The sequence below is a fragment of the Sinocyclocheilus anshuiensis genome, unplaced genomic scaffold (genome assembly GCF_001515605.1).
Source record: "Sinocyclocheilus anshuiensis isolate Anshui unplaced genomic scaffold, SAMN03320099.WGS_v1.1 scaffold694, whole genome shotgun sequence".
Lineage (NCBI taxonomy): Eukaryota > Metazoa > Chordata > Actinopteri > Cypriniformes > Cyprinidae > Sinocyclocheilus > Sinocyclocheilus anshuiensis.
Genome location: NW_015542477.1, coordinates 2,143,720 through 2,153,807, shown reverse-complemented (window position 1 = coordinate 2,153,807; position 10,088 = coordinate 2,143,720). Strand labels below are relative to the sequence as shown.

Genomic DNA, 10,088 nt, shown 5'->3' with positions numbered 1-10,088 from the left:
AACACAAATAGCTTGTTTTATTACAGCTCATGTGTGACCAAAGTGATATGTAGACGTGATAATGCGATGTCCACTCTCATGTTAGCACGTAGAACCATCGCATGAAAAGCTCATAAAGAGGGCAAACGAGACAGGAAAACAGTGCACTATGTGCCTATGTGAGAGTACGAGGAGGCTGTGACACGAATGAACACACATATGGCTTTATATCGTATTCTAAACATACTGAGCTTTCAACAGTCGTATACAAAGAGTGAGTGAAGGGCAAACACATCAACGTTGTGCACTAATGTGCGTTTGCACCCGGTGACTGTTTAGTGCGTGTTGGGATTGTTCCGAAGCGTATGTCACACTCGCTCTCTTTTCTCGATGGCGTCTCTATATTGATAAATTCACAGCACCTGCTGATCTAATGAATGATAGTGCACACTTCTTCTGTAACTATTGTGTGTTTTGCGTGTTATATGAATGTCCAGGACATTATGAATATGTGGTTTTAATCTCTCTATCTCGGAACCGTACCGAAATGTTTCACGCACTCTGAGTGGTTGTTTCGGGCAGTCAATCAAGCGTGCGGCCAATCACAACTGTCCTTACATGAAAACTATATTTTCACTCACTGCATGTACAGTAGACTGTATTGCAAAAAAAAAAGTGAACAGAAAAAGACACCATCGAAGAGGTCTGAGAGGTGGACAACGGACCCGTTAAGTCACTTTGGGGGCCTGTTGCAGGTAAGTGACGACGCACAAGAACTGTTAGACTTTATTTTACCAGCGCGACGCCGATCTGACACTAATATACAAAATCCAGGAAGCTCATAGTGAGTCTGTGATCAGAAAAGCATTCCCAGCATGGTGGTGTCATCCTTTAGAAGTAGGTGCTGTAAATCAACTTAAATGCAGCACAAAAGTTTAGGCAGCATGGCTTGACTTAAACCGTGTTGATAAATCGGGTTTAAAATTAAAGGCGTGTTTTGAAACAAGGTGACTAGTCTAAACTGCTGTACCATCTTAGACCAGCGACAAACCAGCTATCAATCGTTCATACCAGTTTAAGGTGGTCAGGGAGATTTTTGCAACATTTCTAGCTGGTCTAAGATGGCCATTAAGCTGGTGGACCAAGTTAGACCAGCAACAAACCAGCTACTAGTCAGTTTTACAAGCTTAATGTGGTCAAGCATCTTTTTGCAACATTGTTGGCTTGATAAGCTCGAACCAGCAAAAACAGCTACAGACTGGTCACATGAGTTGGTCAAGCTGGCTTTTGGAACATGGTGACTGGTCAACCAGCTAATTATAAAAAATGATAATATAATGTGTAGTCCAGTCTGTCCACTGTGCACAAATTAACCAGATGTGTCTTGGAGCAGTACCTGTTTAATAGCTGATGGTCAATTGTATATGAGCAACAAACCAGCTATAAGTTGCTCTTATCAGCTTAAGGTGGTCAAGCAGGTTTTTGCAACATGGTAGCTCGTTTCTAGCTGGTCTAGGATGGAAGTTAAGCTGGTAGACCAGCAACAAACCAGCTACCAGCTGATCATGATGTGAGGTGGTTTTCGGAACCTGATTACTGGTAAACCAGCTAATTCTGATAATGATGATATAGTCAAGTCAGTCCAAAACAGCCACATGTTGCGCAGAAACTAACTAGATTTATTTTGGAGCATGGTAGCTACTTTTTGCAGATGGTGTAAGATGGTCATTAAGCTCTTTAACCAGCAACAAACCAGCTACCAGCTGGTCATGTGAGGTGGTTTTTGGAATCTGTTTACCAGTCAGCCAACTAATTATGATAATGATGAGATAGTCAGTCAGTTCAAAACAGCAACAAACTGTGCACAAACTAACTAGATGTGTTTTGGAGGAGGTAGCTAGTTTCTAGCTGATATAAGACGGGTCATTAAAATCTTTAACCGGCAACAAACCAGCTACCAGCTGGTAATGTGAGGTGGTTTTTAGAATCTGTTTACCAGTCAGCCAACTAATTATGATAATGATGAGATAGTCAGTCAAAAATAGCCAATAGCTTTTCACAAACTGACTAGGTGTGTTTTGAAACATAGTTGCTGGTTTCTAGCTTACATACTGTAAGATGGACATTAAGGTCTTTAACCAGCAACAAACCAGTTACCGGCTCGTCATGTGAGGTAGTCAAGCTAGTTTTTGAAAATGAGTGTCTGGTCAACCAGCATGTTATGATGATGATGACTGTTAAGTAAGTCCAGAACTGCTGTGCACAAACTAGCTAGATGTGTTTTGGAACATGGTAGCGGGTTTATAGCTGAAATAAGATTATAATTAAACTCTTTAACCAGCAACAAACTAGTTATCGGCTGGTGATGTGAGGTTGGTGACTGGTCAACAGTGTTGGGCTAGTTACTCAAAGAATGTAATATATTACTCATTACTAGTTACTCCTTTCAAAAGTAATATTGTTACTTTACTTATTACTTTCTGGCAATAGTAATTAGTTATATTACTAGTTACATTACTTTTTCTTCACGCCCCACAGAAGTTGTAACTGTGTATCTTCCACATAAAATTCTTCTAGAATGTTACTAACAACATATTTCTGCCTCATCATTTGACCAAAATCCACATTGGATCGCAGTCAGAAGTTATTACAAACACTCAATAGTGACTGATAGTGACATTCAAGCAGAAGTGTCGTATTAATCTCATTAATTGTCATGTGTAGCTTGAAGCTAATTGTAAATTTCTCCGTTACCCATATACGATTATATTTCATTATTTATTTTATCAAATCACACAAGTTTGTAAGAAACTGTTTGATTTTCCAAAAAGATTTGTAATTATAATAATATAATGTACCACATGCTGATCAGAGGGGTGTGGGTGGGATGTAATGCCAGAGTAAAGTACAGCCACAACTTACACAACAGTGTTCAGATCATCTTTTTTCTGACAAAATCAATATAATGCAATATTTCTATCTGCTGAATGTAAGCTTTTCCATATTCCAGGCTTGCCTGCTGCACTGGGGACATCACATGCTTGTGCGAGTCATGAAAATTATGAAAATAAATCTAGGAATTATTTGATTGTTGGATTTTAAATCAGCGGGGTTGAGGCATCAAAAGCAACTGCTGTTTTATGGATGGTAACTGTAATATTATTACTGAAATCGTATTTGTAATTAGTTACACTATTCGTTACTGCAAAAAGTAATATTATTACAGTAACTAAGTTACTAGTAACTAGTTACTGCCCAACACTGCTGGTCAACTAGCTAGTTGTGATGATGAGTTGATATGAGTCAATCCAGAACAGCCACAAATTGAAACTAGATGCGTTTGGGAGTTTCTGTGTTTGTTCTGGTCTGCGAAGGTCGTTAGCTGGTCAAAGCTTGTAAACCAGCAGCAAACCAGTTACCAGGTAGTCAAGCGTGTTTCAGGTGATCCAGCTAGAACGCAGCTACAACGTTATAATACACTGTTATAAAACAGAATATTAAACTGAATTTTCCAACATGACGATGATGATGATGATGAAGATGTGACACGGTAGGCCAGTGAGTCCAGCGCTGTGAACATCCACACAGAGCACACGGGCTTCATAACAGAGCAAGTCAATGAGAACACTTGAACGCACGGAGGGGGAGGAGGGCTGCGAGAGAAAACAAACCGAGAAAATTGTTCGCCTAAAACGAAAGTAGCGATACCAAAGTGGCGTTCGGCCGCCACCGTTATTCGTTTTCGGAGTGATCGGTGCGATTGTGATGTAGTTGTCGAATTCACGCTGCGGTGTTGCTCCTTTCCAAGCATCCGGTAAAAATAATATAAGTGTCTGTGGGGCTACTGTACGGACGGCCAGTGCAGAACTGTTCTGATGTGTCAATAAGTTTGAGGCTGGAATGAGAAGGCCCTGGCGTTTCGACCGGATTTCAGGGGTAAGTTTGCGTTCACAGATGCCGCGATAACTGAAAACTTGGACATATTTTGTGTGCGAAAAGCCCCGAGTTCCGATTGATCGGGAGCTCGCGCTTAGACAGTGCGAAATTCGTGCCAGTTTGTTGTGCTTCGGCATAAACAACTTTGGCGTTAGGCGTGTTTGACACCTGCGCTCACCGAACATCAGGGTTTCTGTGAAATCCGCGACGATTTAACATGTACGACCGACCGTGCGATTATTGCATATGTGTCTGCTAATGACACGTTCAGGCGAGCTAGAGCAATCTCGCATCACAGGGGCTAGCAGGCTAGCCAGCTACTTTTATTCTGTCTGACTAAACGGAGCGAGAAACCCGAGCACAAAACCGTCTCATCTGAAAAGTCTGCCCCGAAAACCCCTAGTTTAAGTAATGAAAGCTCGTGGAGGGGGATCTCTCTCTGAAAATGCCCTGGCGGAGTTTGACAGGAGTGAGATTTATACTTCATCTTCCCCAAAGCAAGATGGACTCTCGGCTGTCTGTCTTGTCAGAGCCCAGATCGACATTTTGCACCGAGATGCAAACCGAGCACAGTTCAAATAAAGGGTCAAGCGAGTTTGGAAATGAGCTCGATGGCTTAAATAATCGGAGGGTATCGTCGACATGGTGCTTAGTGGAGTTCTTGATTAGGGGATCGAGAGTTCTGCAGAGACACACACGGAGAGAGCACCGCTCTCAGGCTGTACCTGAAAACTAAACGCTGCAATACTGTATATACCGTACATACACTCGACGAAACTGTGTCGGATGTGCTTTAATAAGACCTACGTGAACGAGCCGAAGTATGGCAAGCCTTGTTAACAGTTGTTACATCTTGCGTCTTGATTAATATGTAGTATTGTTTTAATTCACAAGTAACTATTCATTAGATGTAAATGTATGTCAATAAAACGGTGTTCACACTGACAAAGATCTGCAGTGGAAGAGCAACAGGAAGTCATTCATTCAACATGAGTGTTTATGACCATTGGCGATGAGAAAAGTTGAGAAGAGCTCCATTTTATGCAGACGAGCAGCGATGTGATGCACCGACTATCAGTAGGAGTTTGGAGTAGGACCGCCGACTGGAAACCAACAATACAGCAACTCCATGACCTTCACCGATTTAAACGCTCTCAGTGTCAGCAACCTTTCACTGATGTTGTCAAAGTTAAAAAAAGAAATCACAATGGAACAGTAGTGACAGATCTTTTCATCCGTATTGTGACATACGCTGGAAATAAAAACATATGGATGGGGAGTTGGTTCAATCCATCGGTTGCTTATTGAATTTTAAGATGTGGGTGTTTTGCTCAAAAGTGGATGCAGATGAACATGATCTTGCAGGAACGGGTTTAAGTGGACTAAATGATTGGAGAAGTCCGGTATGCTTCACCAGAGACAAATATGCCGTTTTGAGGGAAGATCCAGTTATTGTGTTTTGATTGAACATCAAAAGGTCAGAAAAACTGAAACACGTACAGATGAATAGTTTTCAATAAGATCTGTAACATGCATTTAGAGAAGGTGAAGTTTAATTTCATGCCGACTACATTTTTGTCTCGTCAGCTAGCAAACATTGTCAAGATGGGCGCAAGGTAATCCTTGCAGACAGTGATTTTCTGATGTCTCTGACCTCATATAGGGATGATTTAAAATTTAAAAACGTGTGTTGTATGACGATTGTGTGTGTTGACCCATATAGCCTTGCGTTTGTGGTCTTGGCACAGATAGATTGCCGCACTGCCATATGACTTCAAAGGGATAGTTCACCCAAAAATGAAAATTCTGTCATTAATTACTCACCCTCATGTCGTTTCAAACCCGTAAGACCTTCGTTCATCTTCGGAACACAAATTAAGATATATTTGATGGAATCTGAGAGCTGTCTGACCCTGCATAGACAGCAACGCAACTGAAATGTTCCCAAGTCCAGAAACGTAGCAAAGAGATCGGTAAAATAATCCATGTGACATCAGTGGTTCAACCGCAATTATACGAAGTTACGAGAATACTTTTTGTGCACAAAAGAAAAAAAATAACGACTTTATTCAACAATTCGTCTCCTCCGCATAAGAAAAAAAAACGACTTTATTCAACAATTCGTCTCCTCCGCATCACCCTGGTGCCATTTTGGAGAATATCCACTGGACGTAAACAACGTATGCTGTTCTGTGTCAGCTGCGTCATGCCGGATCTGTTTTCTACGTTGTTGTGATTTGATCTGAACGGAAACAGCGTGTCCGTGTGACGCAGCTGACACAGAACAGCATACGTTGTCTATGCAGGGTCAGACAGCTCTCAGATTCCATCAAAAATATCTTAATTTGTGTTCCGAAGATGATCGAAGGTCTTACGGGTTTGAAACGATATGAGGGTGTGTAATTAATGACAGAATTTTCATTTTTGGGTGAACTAACCCTTTAAATTACATTTTAGCAGTAGTGACGTTCATTACCATGTTAGATCAACCAGAACTAAGAACGGCGACTAGCAACTAACCAGTACATCGACTTATGGAATGCAACTAAGTTGCTAGTAGGGATGTTCATTTCGGTTATTTAGTGTTTAAAAACTACAAACATGGTGGATGTGTGTGACTGATGGTTAAGCAGAGAGGTTTAGATAAAAAGGTTTGAGTTACTAATATTCAACATTAACCTGGTAAAACGTATTTATTTAATGTAGGGCTGTCAGTTTAACACATTAAATTAATGAATTAGTTATGAAAAAAATAACGCGATTAAAACATTTTAACGCTGTTAACGCACTGGCCCCGCACCCAGACCTGTACGTCATCTTACAGTTCATACAGTTGACTGTTGACAAATATGATGCAGAGCAACAACTCCATAAACGAAGTTATGCTCTAAAATTCAAGATATTGGGGCAAAAAATACCCCTGTATGAGTTTTTGGCTCATATTTATCTCATATGATAAGCGACATCTAGGGGTGTGCGATATATATCGTCTGCGATAATTTCGTAATTGTTGTTTTAACGATGTGCGATTTGACATTATCGAGTATTTTGCAAAAACCATTCAAAACATCCCTACAGAGCGCACGCATACATTACGTGAAGTCTAGACTAGTGCGTGTGCGCATTTAATGTGTTTTCTTTCACTGCATGATTCAGTCTATTAAAATGCATTTAGAATGATCACAAATTCAAGACATGATGGCAGAAAATGTATATATTTATACCACTTCATATAGTTATTCAATTTCACACGGAGAGTGCCGTTTTTCTCCAAAAATTACCATGATTACAAATGTGACATTGAATTCAATAAACAATGAGTTAATTAAGAGACTTACGTTTTAGACTCCATATTGCTTGTTTTTTCTCTATTTCGCCAACAAAAATCATTCCGAATACAGCCACAGCCTGTTTTGTGTCTCTGAGCAACATGATGGTGTTTCGTTCTTGAATGAATCAAACGTTTAAATGATTCGGTTCAATCGCAATGACTCACTTATTAACAGTGATTTGCTGCCACCTGCTGGCGGTTTTAATTTCAAATTTTGGCTTTTTCTTTTTTATTTATTTATTTATTTTTTATTTTTTTCATGTTTTAAATAATTTCAAGTATCAGTATTCAACGTTTTATGTTTAATATATCAAAACATTATTTATGGAAGGAAAAAACTCAAGTGATTGCGCCGGCGCCGCATGCGCAGACACAGGTAAGCATTGTTACCTTGACAATGCAGCCTGTTCATTATCATAATAAAATACAGTCAGTCAAACATATGGAAAAAAAACTATGTAGTAAAAAATATGTAGTAAAATCTGTGCCGTTAAGTGTTATCACCGCACCGCCGTGATGTTATGCAAAACATTTTGTTTTACGTGGATATTGGAACGCGAGTGAAGCCTATAGGCTACATAATAAATAATAATTTGCCATTCAAATACATTGCGAATACGAAAACATTTGATTTTGTGTCGAATGAGAGATCCAACGTTGGTTTCAGTTTAGTTTTATCCTAAATTAATTCGTTTTGGCTTGTCGTTTATATTGCTATAGCTTCTTATATTTTTAATTCTTGTTCTTTTCAAAATAGGCTACTGTTAATTGAAAGGATTTGTTTACAGTGTTTATCATAATGTTTGTAAACATTTCGTGTCGGCATTAGGTCTAGGCTATTTCTGAATTAAATAATAAAATGCGACTTATATGCGATTTATGTTTTTTTTCCCCCTAAAAACAATTTTTTTTTATACGCGTAGCATATTTTAACCATGCAGCAAACTTTTTAAATATTTTGATAAATTACTGAAAAGATAAATAATTAAATGACTTTTTAAACCATTTAACTGAATGTATTAATCGGTCAAAATTCTTACGGTCGGTTAACTGGTTAAAATGAACATCCCTAGTTGCTAGTTTATTCATTAGAAGTGTTTTATTATTAATTATAAACTAGTAATTATTCCAATATATTCTAATTGGTCACTAATGTTTATTGCAAATATTTTTTATATCAGCTATTTGTTTCTGACTTGTATATATTCATATTGTACTTAATCAAGTTTTACTAGTATCGATTTAGTAAGTTGTTTGTTTACTAGTAGCTACTTGTCTCTGTTAGATAGTACTAGGCTAGCATCTAGTAATACTAGCATCTGTTAGTAAGTGGCTAAATTATAGATACTAGTGATTGTTGGAATAAGAACGAATGTCTAATGAACGGTTCCTAGTATCAAATTAATGAGTTAAATTGAAAAAAGATACTAGTCATTATTGGACTATTTGATGTCCATTTACTTTGTTGCTGCAAGTCATTGTGTTGATTTTTGTACTAGTAACGTTAAAAAATAAGTATTGGTAAATACTATACCTGGTAATGAATAAATGTTACAACAGCTTGCCATAACTGAAGTGGTTTTGAATGAATTCAATATATGCTGTGAGCTATGTCATAACTTTATGCTTCATCAACAACCCCGGACGTGCCACCTTAGTTTGAAGCTGGAGCAGTGCACGTATGCCCAACTAATCCACAACACATTTAAAATGTTGTTGACTGATGAGGTCGGACTCGGGGCAACGTTATGTGGTGCATTTGGCTTTGCTTTCGACGATTTATTCCTGTACTGAGGGCACAGTGTTTTTTTGTTTTACTTTGTAGGTCATCTTCATCGCATGATACAGCCTGACTGACAGATCCATCCTCATCTTTCAAATACCGTATTTCCATATTCTGTGGCTCTGTAAGTACGCCTTAACTTCATGCCATGTGTTTTTCCCCTTCATCAGTTGTTATATCTCTTCACAGACTAATTGGGATCTGATGCCTTAACATCACGGATCAAACGCTCATTACATCACAGATTTTAAGCTCGTGTCTGTACATAATCACCTGCTTATTGGGTTGTGCTCAATCCGAGACAAAACACATATTCATTCTTCAACCTTTTATCATGCAAAAAGGCCAGTCTGTTCAAACATGGTCTACTTTCCTGAATGACTGCATCAATAACAAATTGTACTTTTGACCATCATATAATGGCAAATTATAAAATTCATAGCATGTTATTCCTTTAACCTTTCCATTGTAATCTGTAAAGAATAGACTATAAATACCACATTGTTTTTGGTATTGGAGCCAGGCTTGATGACATTGTCATGAATTTCTAAAACAGATTTTCTGATTTTAATCAATTTGGGTTTATAAAAATAACTATTCAAAAAGTGTGATATCTGATATTTTTGACTTGTATTTCAAAAAACAGTTACAAGCTTTGGACCTTTCAGCAATTCATGCAGATTTTGAATATATATATTTTTAATTAAATTGTAATGTAAAACCAAAATTGTAGCTTTAAAGGGGTCATGTGATGCGATTTCAATTTTTCCTTTCTCTTTGAAGTGTTACAAGCTCTTGGTGCATAAAGAAGATCTGTAAAGTTGCAAAGACTAAAGTCTCAAATCCAAACATTCTTTATAAAAGTTAAGAGTCAGCCACGCCTACCTAAAACGTCTCGTTCTAACACGCCCCCAGATGTCTACGTCACCATGTGGGAAGATTTGCATAACGCCGCCCAAATGTTCACGCAAAGAAAGAGCGTAACTTTTATTCTCGCTGTAGTATTGTTGCTGCCGCCATCTCGTGAAGATGCTGTGTTTCGTTGTGAAAGCGAAACTA

General features: G+C 38.4%; 1 protein-coding gene across 4 annotated transcripts in view; it reads left to right on the top strand.

The window, feature by feature from the left end:
- Positions 1-653: 653 nt before the first annotated feature.
- The window catches only part of LOC107693960 (HMG box transcription factor BBX-like), a 34,530-nt gene continuing 25,095 nt past the window's right edge, over positions 654-10,088 (top strand). For 3 of the 4 annotated variants that reach the window (XM_016493542.1, XM_016493543.1, XM_016493540.1), the window contains exons 1-2: positions 3,581-3,915; positions 9,072-9,153. The gene's annotated coding sequence lies outside the window, so the exon portion shown is untranslated. Of the gene's footprint in view, positions 735-3,580; positions 3,916-9,071; positions 9,154-10,088 lie in introns of those variants that run through there. The other variant, XM_016493541.1, reaches the window with a different exon arrangement.